The 20714-nt window shown below is 43.4% G+C and overlaps 1 protein-coding gene across 2 annotated transcripts in view; it reads left to right on the top strand.

The window, feature by feature from the left end:
* The first annotated feature begins 10725 nt into the window (after positions 1 to 10725).
* LOC100135988 (growth hormone receptor) overlaps positions 10726 to 20714 on the top strand; it is a 74302-nt gene continuing 64313 nt past the window's right edge. The window contains exon 1 of one of the 2 annotated variants that reach the window (XM_021622098.2): positions 10726 to 11086. The gene's annotated coding sequence lies outside the window, so the exon portion shown is untranslated. The remainder of the gene's footprint in view (positions 11087 to 20714) is intronic. The other variant, XM_021622097.2, reaches the window with a different exon arrangement.

The following is a 20714-nucleotide window of genomic DNA, read 5'->3' as shown; positions in this document are numbered from 1 at the left end:
ATTCAAAAACCTATACAGTCAGTGACCATTTTATTAGGTACACCACCCCGTTCACGAAAATGGTTCGCTCCTACAGATAGTGAGCCACCTTGTTTGCTATATAAAGCAGACAGAAAGGCAACTAAGCATTCAGTTACTGTTCGATTGAATGTTAGAATGGGCTAAATGAGTGACCTAAACAACTTTGAGCGGGGTATGATCCCTGGCGCAGGCTCCAGTATCTCGGAAACAGACTGCCTCCTGGGCTTTTCATTGCACAACAGTGTCTCGGGTTTACAGAGAATGATGTGACAAACAAAAAACATCCAGTCAGCAGCACACCTGTGGGCAAAAATAGCTAGTTGATGAGTGATCGAAGGAGAATGGCAAGAATCGTGCAAGCTAACAGGGGGGCCACTAACAGACAGGCAACGGCACAGTACAACAGTGGTATGCAGAACGGCATCTTGGAACGCTTAACTTTGGGCCCTTGTAACGGATGGGCTATTGCAGCAGATGACCACACCAGGTTCCACTCCTATCAGCTAAAAACAAGAAGAAGTGGCTCAAGGGGGCACACAATCACCAACACTGGACAATTGAGGAGTGGAAAAACACTGCCACGTTTCTTATTGCATCATGCTGATGGCAGAGACAGGATTTGGTGTAAGCAGCATGAGTTTATCTGCTTGGTGCCAACGGTACAATGCAAATAGTCTGAGTAGCCATTTGATTAGATGTTCAGGAGTCTTATGGCTTTGGGGTAGAAGCTGTTTAGAAGCCTCTTGGACCTAGACTTGGCGCTCCGGTACTGCTTGCCGTGCGGTAGCAGAGAGAACAGTCTATGACTAGGGCTGCTGGAGTCTTAGACAATTTTTAGGGCCTTCCTCTGACACCGCCGTTCATAGAGGTCCTAGATGGCAGGAAGCTTGGCCCTAGTGATGTGCTGGGCCGATCGCACAACCCTCTTTAGTGCCTTGCGGTATGAGGCCAAGCAGTTGCCATACCAGGAAGTGATGCAACCAGTCAGGATGCTCTCGAAGGTGCAGCTATAGAACCTTTTGAGGATCTGAGGACCCATGCCAAATCTTTTCAGTCTCCTGATAGGGAATAGGTTTTGTCACGACTGTCTTGGTGTGCTTGGACCATGTTAGTTTGTTGGTGATGTGGACACCAAAGAGCTTGAAGCTCTCAACTTGCTCCACTACAGCCTAGTCGATGAGAATGGGGGCGTGCTCGGTCCTCTTTTTCCTGTAGTCCACAATCATCTTCTTGATCTTGATCACGTAGAGGGAGAGGTTGTTGTCCTGGCACCATTTGACCAGTTCTCTGACCTCCTCCCTATAGGCTGTCTCATCATTGATCAGGCCTGTTGATCAGGCCTGTCATCGGAAAACTTAATGATGGTGTTGGAGTCATACCTGGCCGTGCAGTCATGAGTGAACAGGGAATACATGAGGGGACTGAGCACTCACCACTGAGGGCCCCCTGTATTGAGGATCAGCATGGCGGATGTGTTGTTTCCTACCTTTACCACCTGGGGCGGCCCGTCAGGAAGTCCAGGATTCAGTTGCAGAGGGAGGTGTTTAGTCCCAGGGTCCTTAGCTTATTGATGAGTTTTGAGGGCACTATGGTGTTGAACGCTGAGCTGTAGTCAATGAATAGCATTCTCACATAGTGTAGTGTGGAGTGCAATAGAGATTGCATCATCTGTGGATCTGGGAAGTATGTAAATTAGAGTGGATCTAGGGTTTCTGGGATAATGGTGTTGATGTGAGCCATGACGTGAGTGCTACTGGTCAGTTGTCGTTGAGGCAGGTCACCTTAGTGTTATTGGGCACAGGGACTATGGGGGTCTGCTTAAAACATGTTGGTACTACAGACTCGGGCAGGGAGAGGTTGAAAATGTCAGTGAAGACACATGCCAGTTGGTCAGCGCATGCTGGCAGTACACGTCCTCGTAATCCATCTGACCCTGCGGCCTTGTGAATGTTGACCTGTTTAAAGGTCTTACTCACATCGGCTGCAGAGAGCGTGATCACACAGTCTTCCGGAACAGCTGGTGCTCTCATGCATGTTTCAGTGTTATTTGCCTCGGAGCGAGCCTAGAAGTAGTTTAGCTCATCTGGTATGCTAGTGTCACAGGGCAGCTCTCGGCTGTGCATCCCTTTGTAGTCTGTAATGGTTTGCAAGCCCTGCCACATCCGTCAAGCGTCAGAGCTGGTGTAGTACGATTTGATCTTAGTCCTGTTTTGACGCTTTGCCTGTTTGGCTGTTCGATTTTTTATAAGCTTCCGGGTTTATAAGCTTCCTTTAGCTCAGTGCAGATGTTGCCTGTAATCCATGGCTTCTGGTTGGCGTATGTACATATGGTCACTGTGGGGATGACGTCATCGATGTATTTATTGCATTTATTGATGTGGTGTACTCCTCAATGCCATCGGAGGAACATATTCCAGTCTGTGCTAGCAAAACAGTCCTGTAGCTTAGCATCTGCTTCATCTGACCACTTTTTATTGATCGAGTCACAGGTGCTTCCTGCTTTCATTTTCGCTTGTAAGCAGGAATCAGGAGGATAGAATTATGGTCAGATTTGCCAAATGGAGGGCATGGGAGAGCTTTGTATGCGTGTCTGTGTGTGGCGTAAAGGTGGTCCAGAGTTTTTTTCCCTCTGGTTGCACATTTAATATGCTGATAGAAATTTGGTAAAACGGATTTAAGTATCCCTAGATTAAAGTCCCTGGCCACCAGGCGGAATACAGCTCATTGAGTGCGGTCTTAGTGCCAGCATTAGTCTGTGGTGGTATGTAGACAGCTACGAAATATACAGATGAAAACTCTCTAGGTAGATAGTGGGGTCTACAGTTTATCATAAGATACTCTACCTCAGGTGATCAAAACCTCGAGACTTCCTTAGATATTGTGCACCAGCTGTATTTACAAAAATGCATAGTCCGCGACCCGTTGTCTTACCAGACGCCGCTGTTCTATCCTGCCGATACAGCATATAACCAGCCAGCTGTATGTTGATAATGTCGTCGTTCAGCCACAACTCTGTGAAGCATAAGATATTACAGTTTTGAATGTCCCGTTGGTAGTTAAATCTTCTGCGTAGGTCATCGATTTTATTTTCCAAAGATTGCTCGTTTGCTAGCAGAATGGAAGGAAGTGGGGGTTTATTCGGTCGCCTACGAATTCTCAGAAGGCAGCCCGCCCTCCGGCCCCTTTTTTTCCGCCTTCTCTTCGCTCGTCGGACTTGTTAAAAGGGAAAAAAGGACTCTGCCAGTTCGTGGTGAGTAATCGCATTTCTGATGTCCAGAAGTTTTTTTTTCGGTCATAAGAGACGGTAGCAGCAACATTACTTATAAAATAAGTTAAAAAATAAGTTACAAACAACACAAAGAAACTAACAAAAAACACAATTGGTGAGGAATACGTAAAACGTCAACCTTCTTCTCTGGCGCCATCTTGTACTTACGAACCAGTACGAGATGAACTGGCCACTGAGTGTATATGATTTGTTATGCTTTGATTATTGTCATTCTCAATCACACACACACACACACACACACACACACACACGCACACACACACACACACACACACACACACACACACACACACACACACACACACACACACACACACACACACACACACACACACACACACACACACACAAACACACACACACACACACACACACACACACACACACACAGACACACACACACACACACACACACACACACCAATGAAGCCATTAATGCCACTATCTTCTGGCAGTAGTGTGAGTTTGTGCCCACCTGCATACGTGTGTGAAGCCTGCGGTGCTCTCAGCTCCTGCCATCCTAATTCAATAGAGTGCAAGCTGTTGACAGCGTTGGTGAATGGCCACACTCTCCATGTGAACCTTTACTAAATGCATTATGGGTGACAAGGCAGGGGACATTGCAAAGGCCCCTGCCTTGAGGAACAACATCCTTTGAACTAAATTAACTAAATTAAACATGGCCTTTGAGGTACAGTCCATTTCAGTAGGAGGAGAAAATATCCAATTTGACATGAGTATCGCCACAAAGCCTTCAGTTACAAATGTATCTTATTCTATATCATTCTTAGATATCATGCAATGTTGTGGGAAGTCAATCAAACGGAATTATTAGCACAGATACATCACTGAGAGAAGACAAGGAATAGATTGACCGCATCAAAGAATCCTAGGCATTCCAAACCACCAGGCTGTGATCCAGTTGATCTTCTGATGGTAAAGAAGTGCCGCTTGGTTCAACCTCCCCACGTAAATAGATATTGTATATGGCTCTGGTGATGATTAGTAAACGCTCTTCTGAGTCTCCGCTGTCCAAGCCTTCATTAGATATGTGTACCCAGAGGCTTCGCAATCAATAGTCCCTGGCTGCTCTGGGAAGACAGCAACAGCACCTCTGGACATTCATCTTCTGGACAGCTTTTTGCCATAGCAATGCAGACAGGCATTTTTAATTTGTCTTATTTTTGCTTAACTGACCATGATATCAGTGATTGATTAATTACAATTGTATAACATTTTATGATTATTGTAGAAAAATGTTTTGAATTTACAGTAATCCGTAGACTTGATCAACTACAGGTTATGTAGTGATAGATGGCACCAGAGACAGGTAGGTTCAAGTTTTGGATTTGTATTTATTAAGGATCCCCAAGGCAGCAGCTACTCTTCCTGGGGACCAGCAACATTAAGGCAGTTATATACAATTTAAAATATTACGTGACATTATATTTCATAACAATTTTCACAGCACATGAAGTGTTTGCCCTCAGGCCACTACTCTACTACCAAATATCTACAATACAAAATCCGTGTGTACTTGTGTGTAGAGTGCATGTCTTATTATGTGTATGCGTAAGTGTGTGTCTGTGCCAGTGTGTGTGTCTCTTCACAGTCCCCGCTGTTCCATAAGGTGTATTTTTTATCAGTTTTTTAAATCTGATTCCACTGCTTGCATCAGTTACCTGATGTGGAATAGAGTTCCATGTAGTCATGGCTCTATGTAGCACTGCGCCTCCCATAGTCTGTTCTGGACTTTTGGGATTGTGAAGAGACCTCTGGTGGAATGTCTTGTGGGGTATATTGTGGTTCATCATCACATGAAGTAGGTCTATGCACTAGTTAGTTGATGGTTGTACTATGATAAAGCCTGATTGTAACGTTCGTCGTCCTCGTCTGAGGAGGAGTAGGAGAGATCGGACCAATATGCAGCGTGGTATGTGTCCATGTTAATTTATTTAACAGAACACTCAACAAAATAACAAGGGAGAATGAAACAAAACAGTTCTGAAAGGTGGCATACACTAAACAGAAAACATTCACCCACAAAACACAGGTGGGAAAAGGCTACCTAAGTATGATTCTCAATCAGAGACAACGAACGACACCTGCCTCTGATTAAGAACCATACCAGTCCAAACACATAAACACAACCTAGAAAAACAAACATAGACTGCCCACCCCAACTCACGCCCTGATCATACTAACACAAAGACAAAATAAAGGAACTAAGGTCAGAAAGTGACACTGATTAAACATATTTTTTTTTTGTATGTATCTCTGTGCTATATTTGGTTGCCCACTGTAGCATATGAGACATCCAACAAGGCCAACAACAGTTGTTGTGTTGCGTAACATTATTACGTTTTTCACAGTCATGTTAATTACCAACACCAAAAAAGTTGGCCAAACATCCCATAAATTATTGTAGCAGGGTTCAGAGGACTATGAGAGCAATATGGTTGTATTGTTCTCATGTCACATCCAATTTACATGATCATTTAGAGAGGAACCAGAAGGGAACAAAATAACAAACGAATGTGGCCTTTCTTCTTTTTTACTCCCTTATTAAGTGGATAAAATGGAGAGGGTCTCCACCCAGACAAAGCTCTGTTTTACTGTGCGTTTGCCAAATAACCAATCAGTGGTGTAGTGGGTGGAGGCCCTCTTTTTCCCCTTGGTGGAAAAAATCCATTGAACAATTAGGAAGTGTAAGGTTCATTGAAAGATTAGGTAGTGTAATACCGCTGTTAGGTTCCAAAAATTCCCCAAATACTCAGATTTTCCAGAAGTCCCGATTGAAGGATTTTGGAGTTCCTGCTTATTTCCTCCTGATTCTGGGAATTCCAACAGGGTTTTCTGGAAAACCTGGGAATTGCCTTTGCCAAATAACACACTGTCCTGAACTCAAAGCAATAGTGTCACATGTAGCCCCCATCTCTTAGCCTGGGGGCCCGTCTGTTTCTGCTCTCTTGCCAACTCCTGGTGGAATCGTCGTGACAATGACACTGAAGTAGGCAAAAGCACAAACAGATCTGGGACCAGGCTACCAATCTCTGATCTCAAAGCAAAATTGAGAGTGAATACTCCATGTATAGCTCATTTTGAATCACAAACAGAAATATGCATCTCTCTAAAACACATTTATAGATGAGCTGGGGAGTCCTTCCCCTTTAAATCTCATCCCTCCAGACCTGAGTTATAGTTTGTTTACAACAGGATCCATCCCGCTCGTCTGCACAGCGTTTTTTTCACGGTGCAGAGAGAGGAGCAGGGAAAGCCGTAACTTCTGAGTCCTATAAATGGACAAGGTAAGGGGGTATAAATACAGGAGTCGGTAACTCAACACAGACAGGGCAATTCCATCTATCCTTCTGCAGCACGATTTATATCAGCAGAGCATTCTGGAGGCGAGCGTAGAAGTGGCACATGGCCAGAAACACTGAGCTGCTGCCCTCGGCTGCTGAGCACCTTGGATAGTACAGAAACACTGAGCTGCTGCCCTCGGCTGCTGAACCCCTTGGATAGTACAGAAACACTGAGCTGCTGCCCTCGGCTGCTGAGCCCCTTGGATAGTACAGAAAAACTGAGCTGCTGCCCTCGGCTGCTGAGCCCCTTGGATAGTACAGAAACACTGAGCTGCTGCCCTCGGCTGCTGAGCACCTTGGATAGTACAGAAACACTGAGCTGCTGCCCTCGGCTGCTGAGCCCCTTGGATAGTACAGAAACACTGAGCTGCTGCCCTCGGCTGCTGAGCACCTTGGATAGTACAGAAACACTGAGCTGCTGCCCTCGGCTGCTGAGCCCCTTGGATAGTACAGAAACACTGAGCTGCTGCCCTCGGCTGCTGAGCACCTTGGAAAGTACAAAAACACTGAGCTGCTGCCCTCGGCTGCTGAGCCCCTTGGATAGTACAGAAACACTGAGCTGCTGCCCTCGGCTGCTGAGCCCCTTGGATAGTACAGAAACACTGAGCTGCTGCCCTCGGCTGCTGAGCACCTTGGATAGTACAGAAACACTGAGCTGCTGCCCTCGGCTGCTGAGCCCCTTGGATAGTACAGAAACACTGAGCTGCTGCCCTCGGCTGCTGAGCCCCTTGGATAGTACAGAAACACTGAGCTGCTGCCCTCGGCTGCTGAGCCCCTTGGATAGTACAGAAACACTGAGCTGCTGCCCTCGGCTGCTGAGCCCCTTGGATAGTACAGAAACACTGAGCTGCTGCCCTCGGCTGCTGAGCCCCTTGGATAGTACAGAAACACTGAGCTGCTGCCCCCGGCTGCTGAGCCCCTTGGATAGTACAGAAACACTGAGCTGCTGCCCCCGGCTGCTGAGCCCCTTGGATAGTACAGAAACACTGAGCTGCTGCCCTCGGCTGCTGAGCACCTTGGATAGTACAGAAACACTGAGCTGCTGCCCTCGGCTGCTGAGCACCGTGGATAGTACAGAAACACTGAGCTGCTGCCCTCGGCTGCTGAGCACCTTGGATAGTACAGAAACACTGAGCTGCTGCCCTCGGCTGCTGAGCCCCTTGGATAGTACAGAAACACTGAGCTGCTGCCCTCGGCTGCTGAGCCCCTTGGATAGTACAGAAACACTGAGCTGCTGCCCTCGGCTGCTGAGCCCCTTGGATAGTACAGAAACACTGAGCTGCTGCCCTCGGCTGCTGAGCCCCTTGGATAGTACAGAAACACTGAGCTGCTGCCCTCGGCTGCTGAGCACCTTGGATAGTACAGAAACACTGAGCTGCTGCCCTCGGCTGCTGAGCACCTTGGAAAGTACAGAAACACTGAGCTGCTGCCCTCGGCTGCTGAGCCCCTTGGATAGTACAGAAACACTGAGCTGCTGCCCTCGGCTGCTGAGCCCCTTGGATAGTACAGAAACACTGAGCTGCTGCCCTCGGCTGCTGAGCACCTTGGATAGTACAGAAACACTGAGCTGCTGCCCTCGGCTGCTGAGCACCTTGGATAGTACAGAAACACTGAGCTGCTGCCCTCGGCTGCTGAGCACCTTGGATAGTACAGAAACACTGAGCTGCTGCCCTCGGCTGCTGAGCCCCTTGGATAGTACAGAAACACTGAGCTGCTGCCCTCGGCTGCTGAGCCCCTTGGATAGTACAGAAACACTGAGCTGCTGCCCTCGGCTGCTGAGCCCCTTGGATAGTACAGAAACTGGTTACCAGACAGATGAATGCATGCAAAATACAACAAGGCAGAATCCAAACAGACAACCAAATGCCTAGATTGTTAAATTAATAAGGAAAACGTATTTGAATGCATTGCTATATGATAATTAAATTGAGGGGGGGGGGGGGAGTTCCAATAAAGACTGCAGTATAATTTGTAGTTTCCATAAAGTTGAACTATATGACTGAATTGGCACATTTCACTGTTTTGCCTGGTATAGATACAGTAGATAGGCCTAATTCATACGGCTCATAATAATGGCCGGACCGGAGCAAATGTAATGGCATCAAACACCTGGAAACCATGTATTTGATATATTTGATACCATTCCACCTATTCCCCTCCAGTCATTACCACATCCCATTCTCTACAGTTAAGGTGACACCAATCTACTGTGATGTACAGGGTTAAAAAAAACATCAGTTCTTCAATGGGGTCTATGTGCAAAGAAGTGAAGAGGTACGCACATGGGACCCCGCGTCACCTTCACCTTCACTGACAGCTGAAATTCAGGGACCACAAACAGCTCCACATTCCTCCAGTGGGACCTCCACATGAGCCTGAACAACCGTTTTGACAACTTTTAAATCAATTCTGCAATCGTACAGATCAGGCTACAAATCAGACAACATTTTTTATTTCAACCACACCTGAAACAAAAATAGAAATCATCATAGGCGATCTATGTCATCATTCATCTGCAATTTCGAGATGATCTATGATTTTTACCTCATCATTTAGTTCAGCAGATATCTTTCTGAAGGACAATTTCTACCAAGAGAACATGCAAAGATGACACACACCAAAGCATTACATTCCAGCAGTAATTGGTGGTTAGATTTAGGCAAATTGGAGATGGATTCATGGTTTAGACTCAGAAGTAAGAAATGAAAACTGCCTAGTTACTAAACATGTCCCACACACTATTGCAAATAACAATCACCTAAAAGAGGCAATCTGTTGTTCAACCAACAACAAAGCGGGTCACCCCACCACTGTTTTGGGAAACAGCTGAGGGATGGGGCTGGAGAAATGTAGCCAATCTCAAACTCATAGACAGAGCTTCAAAATGACCGTTTTAACCGTATTTTGAGGCGGTACAGTGTTTGTTGTTTGCTTTTACATTGTTTACAAACAATGGAGTAAAACAAGCTTATTGCCCCTTTAAGTAGGCCTATCATCCCAGGACATAGACATACTGGTAGAAAGCTTAAATTATTGTTAATCTAACTGCACTGTCCAATTTACAATAGCATTACAGTGAGAGAATACCATGCTATTGTTTGTGGAGACTGCACAGTTATGAACTTGAAAATGTATTAATAAACCAATTAGGCACATTTGATAGTCTTGATACAACATTTTGAACAGAAATAGAATGGTTAATTGGATCAGTCTAAAACTTTGCCCACACACTGCTGCCATCTAGTGGCCAAAATCTAAATTGCGCCTGGGCTGGCATAATATATTATGGCCTTTCTCTTGCATGTTTTTTCTTTGTGTTATCTTTTACCATATCTAATGTGTTATATTCTCCTACATTAATTTAACATTTCCACAAACTTTAAAGTGTTTCCTTCAAATAGTATCAAGAATATGCATATCCTTGCTTCAGGTCCTGAGCTCCAGGTAGTTAGATTTGGGTATGTCATTTTAGGCAAAAATTTTAAGAAAGGGTTGGATCCTTAAGTTTACTGACTTGCCTAGTGAAATAAAGGTTCAATAAAAAAATCTGTTAATTGCGAATAGCCTAATCAGATCGAGGCAAATAGAAGCTTGCACTAAAAATGTAAAATAAATGTTCTCTTGACTCTTCCACAGCAGCTTGAATTGAGTCTGATGACAGGAACTTAGGATGCAATTGAAAGGCTAACATTCAATTCATAGGCATTAACATAACATTTCACATTTACAAAACAACCTGCTTGTTAATCACTTCCATATTTATTTATTTTATTGAACCTTTATTTAACTGGGCAAGTCAGTTAAGAACAAATTATTATTTACAATGACGGCCTACCCCGGCCAAACCCGGACGAGGATGGGCCAATTGTGCGCCACCCTATGGGACTCCCAATCACGACCGTTTCCACTTCATTTCAATTAAATAAAATTGAAGCTACCAAATTGAAGCTACTAATAGACGTTGAATTGACGTCTGTGCCCAGTGGGAAATGTATTTCACCCTCTTGATTTCAGTAAGGAGTTTGGTAAATATTTTCCGGACGGGGGCGCGTATTTATGTGCTTGACTGATGCAAGAGCCCGGAGCAGTGAAAGGGACACTGTCCCTTTCCGAATCCCTCTGTCGCACTTGATCCCAGTCGAAATAATCTAACGATAGGGACGGGTCAATTTGGTCAAATAGAGGAATCAATCAAAAATAATCGCTGTAGTGCCTACTCATAGCTTGAAGTATGGTAAAGTGAACATTGGGATATTCTTGGATTTTTTTCTTTACATCGACCGTTGAGGGGGTAGGCTACTCGTGGAGTTAAAAGGCGGACCACTTGTGTTTTCCCTGGTTCTGTCAGATGAACAAGTCGTAAGAAGTCGATACCCCTCGCGCATTTTTCCAGCTGACATCTTTGTGTTAGGTGAGTGTGTTAATAGAATAAAATGATTCATTCAATTGTCTGCCTATTATAAAAATGTATTTGATTTCATTTGAGATGTCCTCTGCAACTCGCACACTGAAACTGGCAAAAAGTTTTGACAAATCGCTATTCAACATAATTATCATCGTGTTGCTACATTTGTCGGTGTGCAATTCTATTCTATTATGTTTCAATATTAGCCTATTGATAAAAGCTGTTTTTATTTTTGCGGAAACCCTCAAGGGGACTAGTTATTTTATTATTTTTGAATGATCTGCTATCTGAAGCGATGTATTACGTGCGGTGCACATTTCTGCGATGTTAATATTTGGTCGTTTTCGGCGTGGCAGATGTCTTCTGATGGAGGTGGTTAAGGTGTTTCGGTTTCCAAAGGAGTTCAGAAGTTGTAAGAAGTTCACACCTCTGGAATTCCCTTTTCAAACACTATTTAGTGCATCATTATATCGGTATACTATGCATGCTTGAATAGTTAAAGATTCTCAGGACAGACGTCAATGCTTCATAGCTCCATTTGTTCCCTATTGATTTCGCAGGGCTGCTACTCCTGTTGACAGTGTGTGAATGAATGATAGCCTAGCCCTAGTGTAAACCTGCAATAACTCAAAACTCCAATCTGAAGTATGGCACTGAGCTAGAACTGCATTACCATTCGAAATGCATGGAGTGACCCATTGCATGCAATACATACTGAAATCCATGTCATAATTCTATTTTTGAACCCTAATTTGCCTATGTATTGGTCACTCAAAGGCTTTTTTAAATTAGAAATTGGATGATGGTATAGGATCTTTAAAAAAAAGATGTGCTGTTATACATGTATGCCAACCATGCAATAGGCCACTAAATCCATTTCAGTCAAAAAAATTTAGGAATTTACATTAAACAGGCTACAGGCTATTCAATGGTTGTTATGAATGAATACAATATTCGCTGGCCTTTATTTATAAACCTTTTGGGTGCAAAAACCCACTGTTGTGGGCGCATCTACAACAGGAAAGTGATCAATGGTCTATTGTCTGATCTATGGGTGACCACATTTAGTTGACTGGTCAATTGTTTGGTTGATAGGCTATTGGTCGTCAATATTGTTTTTAGTCGAGCAGCGGCAAATACAGTTGAAGTCGGAAGTTTACATACACCTTAGCCAAATACATTTAAACTCAGTTTTTCACAATTCTTGACATTTAATCAGAGTAAAATTCCCTGTCTTAGGTCAGTTAGGATCACCACTTTATTTGAAGAATGTGAAATGTCAGAATAATAGTAGAGCAAATTACTTATTTCAGCTTTTATTTCTTTCATTACATTCCCAGTGGGTCAGAAGTTTACATACACCAATTAATATTTGGTAGTATTGCCTTTAAATTGTTTAACTTGGGTGAAACGTTCCGGGTAGCCTTCCACAAGCTTCTCACAATAAGTTGGGTGAATTTTGGCCATTCCTCCTGACAGAGCTGGTGAAACTGAGTAAGGTTTGTTGGCCTCCTTGCTCGCACACGCTTTTTCAGTTCTGCCCACAAATTGTATATAGGATTGAGGTCAGGGTTTGTGATGGCCACTCCAGTACCTTGACTTTGTTGTCCTTAAGCCATTTTGCCACAACTTTGGAAGTATGCTTGGGCTCATTGTCCATTTGGAAGCCCCTTTTGCGACCAAGCTTTAACTTCCTGACTGATGTCTTGAGATGTTGCTTCAATATATCCACATAATTTTCCTTCCTCATGAGACCATCTATTTTGTGACGTGCACCAGTCCCTCCTGCAGCAATGCACCCCCACAACATGATGCTGCCACCCCCTTGCTTCACGGTTGGGATGGTGTTCTTCGGCTTGCAAGCCTCCCCCTTTTTCTTCCAAACATATCAATGGTCATTATGGTCAACCAGTTCTATTTTTGTTTCATCAGACCAGAGGATATTCATCAGAGTCTTTGTCCACATGTGCAGTTGCAAACCGCAGTCTGGCTTTTTTATGGCAGTTTTGGAGCAGTGGCTTCTTCCTTGCTGAGCGGCCTTTCAGGTTATGTCTATAACAGTTTCAACTGTTCTGCCTGTGGCTATGGAATCCTGACCTGTTCACCGGAGGTGCTACCTGTCCCAGACCTGCTGTTTTCAACTCTCTAGAGACAGCAGGAGTGGTAGAGATACTCTTAATGATCAGCTATGAAAAGCCAACTGACATTTACTCCTGAGGTGACTTGCTGCACCCTCGTCAACTACTGTGATTATTATTATTTGACCATGCTGGTCATTTATGAACATTTGAACATCTTGGCCATGTTCTGTTATAATCTCCACCCGTCACAGCCAGAAGAGGACTGGCCACCCCCCATAGCCTGGTTCCTCTCTAGGTTTCTTCCTAGGTTTTGGCCTTTCTAGGGAGTTTTCCCTAGCCACCGTGCATTGCTTGCTGTTTGGGGTTTTAGGCTTGATTTCTGTACAGGCTTGATTTCTGTACAGCACTTTGAGATATCAGCTGATGTACAAAGGGCTATATAAATCAATTTGATTTGATTTATATAGAACTCGTTTTACTGTGGATATAGATACTTTTGTACCTGTTTCCTCCAGCATCTTCACAAGGTCCTTTGCTGTTGTTCTGGGATTGATTTGCACTTTTCGCACCAAAGTATGTTCATCTCTAGGAGACAGAACAAGTCTCCTTCCTGAGCGGTATGACGGCTGTGTGGTCCCATGGTGTTTATACTTGCGTACTATTGTTTGTACAGATGAGCGTGGTACCTTTTGCTCCCAAGAATGAACCAGACTTGTGGAGGTCTGCAATTTTTGTCTGATTTCTTTAGATTTTCCCATGATGTCAAGCAAAGAGGCACTGTTTGAAAGTAGGCCTTGAAATACATCCACAGGTACACCTCCAATTGACTCAAATGATGTCAATTAGCCTATCAGAAGCTTCTAAAGCCATGTCATCATTTTCTGGAATTTTCCAAGCTGTTTAAAGGCACAGTCAACTTTGTGTACGTGAACGTCTGACCCACTGGAATTGTGATACAGTGAATTATAAGTGGAATAATCTGTCTGGAAACAGTTGTTGGAAAAATTACTTGCGTCATGCACAAAGTAGATGTCCTAACCGACTTGCCAAAACTATAGTTTGTTAACCTGTCAGGTTAACGCTAACAAGAAATTTGTGGAGTGGTTGAAAAACTAGTTTTAATGACTCCACCCTAAGTGTATGTAAACTTCAGACTTAACCTGTGTATATATATATATATATATGGCATGTGAAACACCTGTCTGATTCACGCCTGTCTGAGTGGACTAATCAGTTGGGAGGTTGCAGGGATGGCACACCATTTACCGTTAATTCCCATAATTGCTAATCTACAATGTTTGTTTGGTTATGCTCATTTCTGTTAATGCATTCAAAATGTTATTATTACAGTTTCACCGTTGTCATTGTAGGAGAGGACAAGTGGTTTGCAGAGCACACAGCCTAGGTTACACTTGTGAGAAACAAGTTTTGCTTTATTTTATTCCATTTACGAGTTCTCAATTGAGTCATTGTCTTTTGTTTGGAGCGCTCCAGTCAATGTTGAGTAAGGACACGCACTTGATTACACATATTGAAGTTGGACTGGTCTACCTGACCTGCGTGCAAATGTAGGCATATAAATGTCCCCATTTGGGGATCTGATACTATTTCTGATTGTCTTCATTCACCATCACTGTGGCGCTTCTCAAAGTCATTTTTTCTTTGCCTTTAAACACCCAGGCTAATACAATAGTTGATACAATGTTTCAAGTCCCTTGCAGACAGGCCATGAGTAGCCATTGTGATTTATAGGATTGTTTCTTTTTAAAGCATCAGACATGCTCAACACACAGTTGATTTTATTCAAACAGGTTGTGTCTAAATATGGAAAAATACACGTTCAACCAATCGATTGGTTGAAAGAACACACGACTCTTGGTTGACTCAGATTATTTTTAGTCGGTGACATCCCTAGTCTGATCTATTCTCAATTGTTGGGAACATCATATCTCAATCTTCCTGATTCCTGTCTTGTTGCCCTATTATGGGCTGGGCGATATGGCCAAAATATCATGTCACAGTATTTTTCAATGTTTTTGACAGTAGGTTGCTATAGAGGTATTTGACGGTATTTCATGTATCTGAATGATAAAAGTCTAAATATGCTATGAGTAGTGCATGACCCTAGGATGGCATTAAATTAAGGAAAAGTTGTTTTAATGTCTTTCTCTATTCTAATTGTTTTATACTCAACCAAATTGGGACAAAACTGACAGTGTATTTCAACATAACACTTTGGGGAGCCATAAAACAAATGGAGACCCTTTCATTTTCAATGGAGGGAAGTGAAGTAGGCAGTTGGGCAATAGCATGGGCGAGGGTCATGGCTAGAAGGGATCCAGCTTTTGTCAAAATAACATTAAAAGTGTTGTTTTTTTGCATTTTAGCAAACCCTAACCCTTTTTCTAACCTTAACCTAATTATCCTAACCTGCTACATTAATTATCCAAACCTGCTGTGTAAGGTCTCCTAACCTGCTACAAAAAGTCAAATCTTGACAAATTTGACAAAAGCTGGATGACTTCTAGCCATGACCATGGGCGAGGGAGCACGAAGAGGGCGGGACCAAAGGTGGGGAAAGCTGAACTTTGTGCAAATACTCCACGATATCACAATGCTATTGATCAATCAAAGCTCACTTTAGCATCAAGCCCCTACTGGATTGCCAGTTGATACCTAGCGCTACTTAGCCTGCTTGCAAGTTTGCCAGCACCCACACAGAGTGGCTATCTAAATGAATGTGTTATGTGAAGATTTTGTGAAGTATTTACCGCTGTTTCTAAATGTTATAGACTGTGTGCGTACACCGTTATATTATTCCCCATGCTGATTCAAGGTACGAAAAATTGACATGACTAAAAAAAGTGGGACCAGACCACTGGCTGAGAGATACTGTGCATCAGATGTTTTAAATGGGTTGTTTGGAGAGCCGAGAATCGAGCTACTTCCGTTATCTCTGTTATTCTATGGAGTGTAGGTCTAGTACATGGTGATTCACTATTCTAAATCAGGTACAGGGTGAGCAGAGATGAGCTGAAGAGAATGTCGTTTTACAGACGTCATACTTTGTTTGCCCCTGTATATTATACTTCATCAACATGTCTGTGCTTAGTGCAGCGGGCAGTGATAGGGACCCTTTATAAATAAGTATAGTGAACAACATTGAACTTTAGAAGCTGCCTCTGTAATGCAGGCTGATTGGCATACGGTATGTGATGTACCTTACGTTCACACCCCTAGACTGAAGAGAACATTCCTGCCTATGTGGTTCTCACACACACGCACACACACACACAGACACAGACACACACACGCAGACACACACACACACACACACACACGCACAGACACACACACACACACACAGACACACACACACACACGCAGACACACACACACACGCTCAAATCTCAGGCTGCAGTGATGGGCCAGTCACTCCCAGTGTGGTGTGGGAACAGCAGTAAGAATTGAGAGGAGAGAATAGTGGTCCTCAGGATACAGAGTGGGTTGAAAAGGGCTTTTCATTTATTAGAATCTAGTGGTGTCCAACATGCGAGGGGATCCAATCCGGAAGGTGTGGTTTGAGTGACTAATAAAAAATAGATATTATATTTTTAGGTGGACCTACAGTCACAGTTTCTTGACCATGTCCAGCTTGCTAATAATCACAAAATGAAAGCTAGACAGTCAGGAAGCACCAAAACAATAGAGGACTTTTTAAAATGTATTGTTTTACAAATTTTGACCGTGAGGATATATATATATATATATATATATATATATATATATATATATATATATATATATTTTATTTCACCTTTATTTAACCAGGTTGGCCAGTTGAGAACAAGTTCTCATTTGCAACTGCGACCTGGCCAAGATAAAGCATAGCAATTCGACACATAGAACAACACAGAGTTACACATGGAATAAACAAAACATAACCAATAGTACAGTAGAACAAAAGAAAACAAAAAGTCTATATACAGTGTGTGCAAATGAGGTAAGATAAGGAAGTTAAGGCAATAAATAGGCCATGGTGGCGAAGTAATTACAATATAGCAATTAAACACTGGAATGGTAGATATGCAGAAGACGAATGTGCAAGTAGAGATACTGGGGTGCAAAGGAGCAAGATAAATAAATAAATAAATACAGTATGGGGATGAGGTAGGTAGGTAGATAGATGGGCTGTTTACAGATGGGCTATGTACAGGTGCAGTGATCTGTGAGCTGCTCTGACAGCTGGTGCTTAAAGCTAGTGAGGGAGATATGAGTCTCCAGCTTCAGAGATTTTTGCAGTTCGTTCCAGTCATTGGCAGCAGAGAACTGGAAGGAAAGACGACCAAAGGAGGAATTGGCTTTGGGGGTGACCAGTGAGATATACCTACTGGAGCGCATGCTACGAGTGGGTGCTGCTATGGTGACCAGTGAGCTGAGATAAGGAGTGGCTTTACCTAGCAGAGACTTGTAGATAACCTGTAGCCAGTGGGTTTGGCGACGAGTATGAAGCGAGGGCCAACCAATGAGAGCGTACAGGTCGCAATGGTGGCTAGTGTATGGGGCTTTGGTGACAAAACGGATGGCACTGTGATAGACTGCATCCAGTTTGTTGAGTAGAGTGTTGGATGCTATTTTATAGATGACATCACCGAAGTCGAGGATCGGTAAGATGGTCAGTTTTACGAGGGTATATTTGGCAGCATGAGTGAAGGATGCTTTGTTGCATTATAGGACGCCAATTCTAAATTTAATTTTGGATTGGGGATGCTTAATGTGAGTCTGGAAGGAGAGTTTACAGTCTAACCAGACACCTAGGTATTTGTAGTTGTAACGAATATTCAGTGCAGGCCTCCGGACCTCATTGAAGATCGAATGCGGCCCCCGGGGAATATTTGTTTGACACTGTTATAAACACTTTAAATGTGGCTTGGTTGGATCTCTAACCTAACAATGCCATTTAGAGAGGTTTGAAGAGGTGAAAAAAACAAGTTTAAAATCACATTTTATGTAGGTGGTGGGTGTTGTATTTATTTTATTTCACCTTTATGTTGCTAGGTAAGTGACTTAAGAACAAATTCTTATTTTACATTGACTGCCTACCCCAGCCAAACCCTCCCCTAACCTGGACGACGCTGGGGCCAATTGTGCACCGCTCTAAGGGACTCTCAATCACAGCCAGTTGTGATACAGCCCGGGATCAAACCAGGGTCTGTAGTGACACCTCTAGCACTGAAATGCAGTGCCTTACACCGCTGTGCCACTCGCACTCATGTCTGATTTTATTGTATTGTAATACACACAGCACACATGACAGAAATATTACGCATAGGGCCCTCAGACTGGAACCGGGCCTGTCTTACTTTCACCAAAATGAGTTAGACCCAGCCTACTATCTTATGTAACATCCACACATTTTTTTCAGTAATCTGCTGCCTTGGCTAGGGTTTCTAGAACACAATGCGAAGATCGGTGAGACGTTATAAAGATGTGTTTCAGGTAGATGAATGAACATAGCAGCTATTCACACACAAAACTAAGGAGGAATTCTACGCAGCAGACATTTTCCATGCCGCGGCTCATCTAAAAGATGTGCAGAGACTCGGTATCAAATTGATTACTCTCTATTCTCACTCTCACACATATGAAAACTGAAAACATACACAAGCACCATATTCTACCAGTTGCTGCCTGTCACACTCACACATACACACATACATCCACTTGCCTTCCCATAGCAGGGCTTGGAGATGTTTGTACTGATCCCCTTCCAGACTCACTGTGCTGACTGGGAGTTTTCCAATCCTCTGAAATAAGAGCAGGAGACATGAGCACCATCCAAAGACCAGGCCTGCATGCCTTTACGCGCACACATGCACACCCACAGCACTTCCCACTCAGGCCTTGCCTACTGGCACAAAAGAGAGACTAGTATATAATCCAAGCACCACCATCTGATTTGAAAGTTCATATATTTGTATACAACACTGGAAAGCAGGAGGACACCCTATAGTCAAACTATCCCTGCCCTGGTCTGAAGTAGGGATGTGACAAATGGACAATTTTGCTTAATGTTTAAACGGTTTGTTTTTTAAAATCAATCCGTTAAAACAGTAAGAAAAAACCCATACAATTCCACCTCAATTCAGAATGCAGAATAATGGTCCTATTAGATATCTATGACCTCTAGGGCTGGGCAATGAAGCTCTATCTACCACGACGTTTTACAGACATAGAACACAGCTACAGCAACACGTCGACCGCAACAATTGATAACTTTTCAGACAATTAGAAGCGTCTGTACCTTATCAGACAGTAGAATTCCGCTCCGGTATAGACTGTTCTTTATAGAGGGCTTGCAGTTGCGTCACAAATCACCTAGCAACCGCACCAGGCGCCATGTTGGATGACCAAACTCAGTCTGTTGGAAGTCCTCTAATCGTCCACGTGGCTGGCTGCCTTTTGCAACCAATGGAAACTTCATTTTTCTCAGGACCTAGAAAATGGAGGCAGTGGGAGAACCTACTCAAGTAAGTAAATATATTTTGAAAATGTTCAATGTAAGAAACCTAGTGTGCAGCCTTACTCAAATAAGCTACTAATGTAATGTTCACCAGTTAGCTAACTTTACATAATGTAGCTAGCTAAGTGAATTAAATATAACCAGCTTGCTAACTTCCTACTGTAATTAGCTAGTTAGCTACCTATCTTGATGTATTTATCATTGTACTGTAGCTCTAAATGAATTTGTAGCTTGGTAGCTAGTTAACAGCCATGGAAGTGGATGAACGGATTAGCCAGCTGTTCCAGCTGTCCGAGAAGGCAGAGTAGGCTACTCTGGATAGGGCACGTGCATTACCTTTGTGGGAGGACATTATGAACCTATTCTCCTGTTCCAGTCCCTAGCAAGGAAAAACTGAGGACAGAGAGATACTGTATAGCAACATAATATTCAGTGCTGTCTAATTTCAGTATAATGAAGCCTGTTTCTTTGATGTTTTCTGTCCTCAGATACAGAGCCGTAAAACCCTGTCTGCAGATGAAGAGGTCCCAATGAATGTCACAAGAGAATAAGGGTACATCCTTGTATACCATGGATTCTGTGTACCTATGATAGCACATTTTGTGAACAAAAATACAGTTTAAAAGTTACACACATTGTATAGTCCTATTCCAGCAGGCCAACCCTGCTGGGTGTGCAGGCGTCTGTTCCAGCCCTGCACTAACACACCTGAAGGTGCTCTCTAAATGGCACAACAGAATCGTTCAGATTGTCACAGCCTATGACAAACATCTCGTATGAGAGGAGACATCCCTCAGTTATATCTGGAAAAGGACACAGTAGAAACGGATGCTGCTGCAGCATTGCTCATCTTCACAGTGGGAATCCAGTCAACATGGGTGTCTTGATAGAGGTCAGCTGGTTGAACCTACAGTAGTACATAACAAATGAAAAGCCCACCTGATGTTAGAATCACTTTCTCAGGTCAGCTATACCATCAGGTCTCTTCAGTGTTGTTTGGCTGTGTTTAATTCATTCAGGTGTTTTAGTG

Source organism: Oncorhynchus mykiss, chromosome 11, assembly GCF_013265735.2.
Source record: "Oncorhynchus mykiss isolate Arlee chromosome 11, USDA_OmykA_1.1, whole genome shotgun sequence".
Taxonomy (NCBI): domain Eukaryota; kingdom Metazoa; phylum Chordata; class Actinopteri; order Salmoniformes; family Salmonidae; genus Oncorhynchus; species Oncorhynchus mykiss.
Note: the sequence above shows the minus strand (reverse complement) of the source record. Positions and strands in the feature narration are given on the sequence as shown.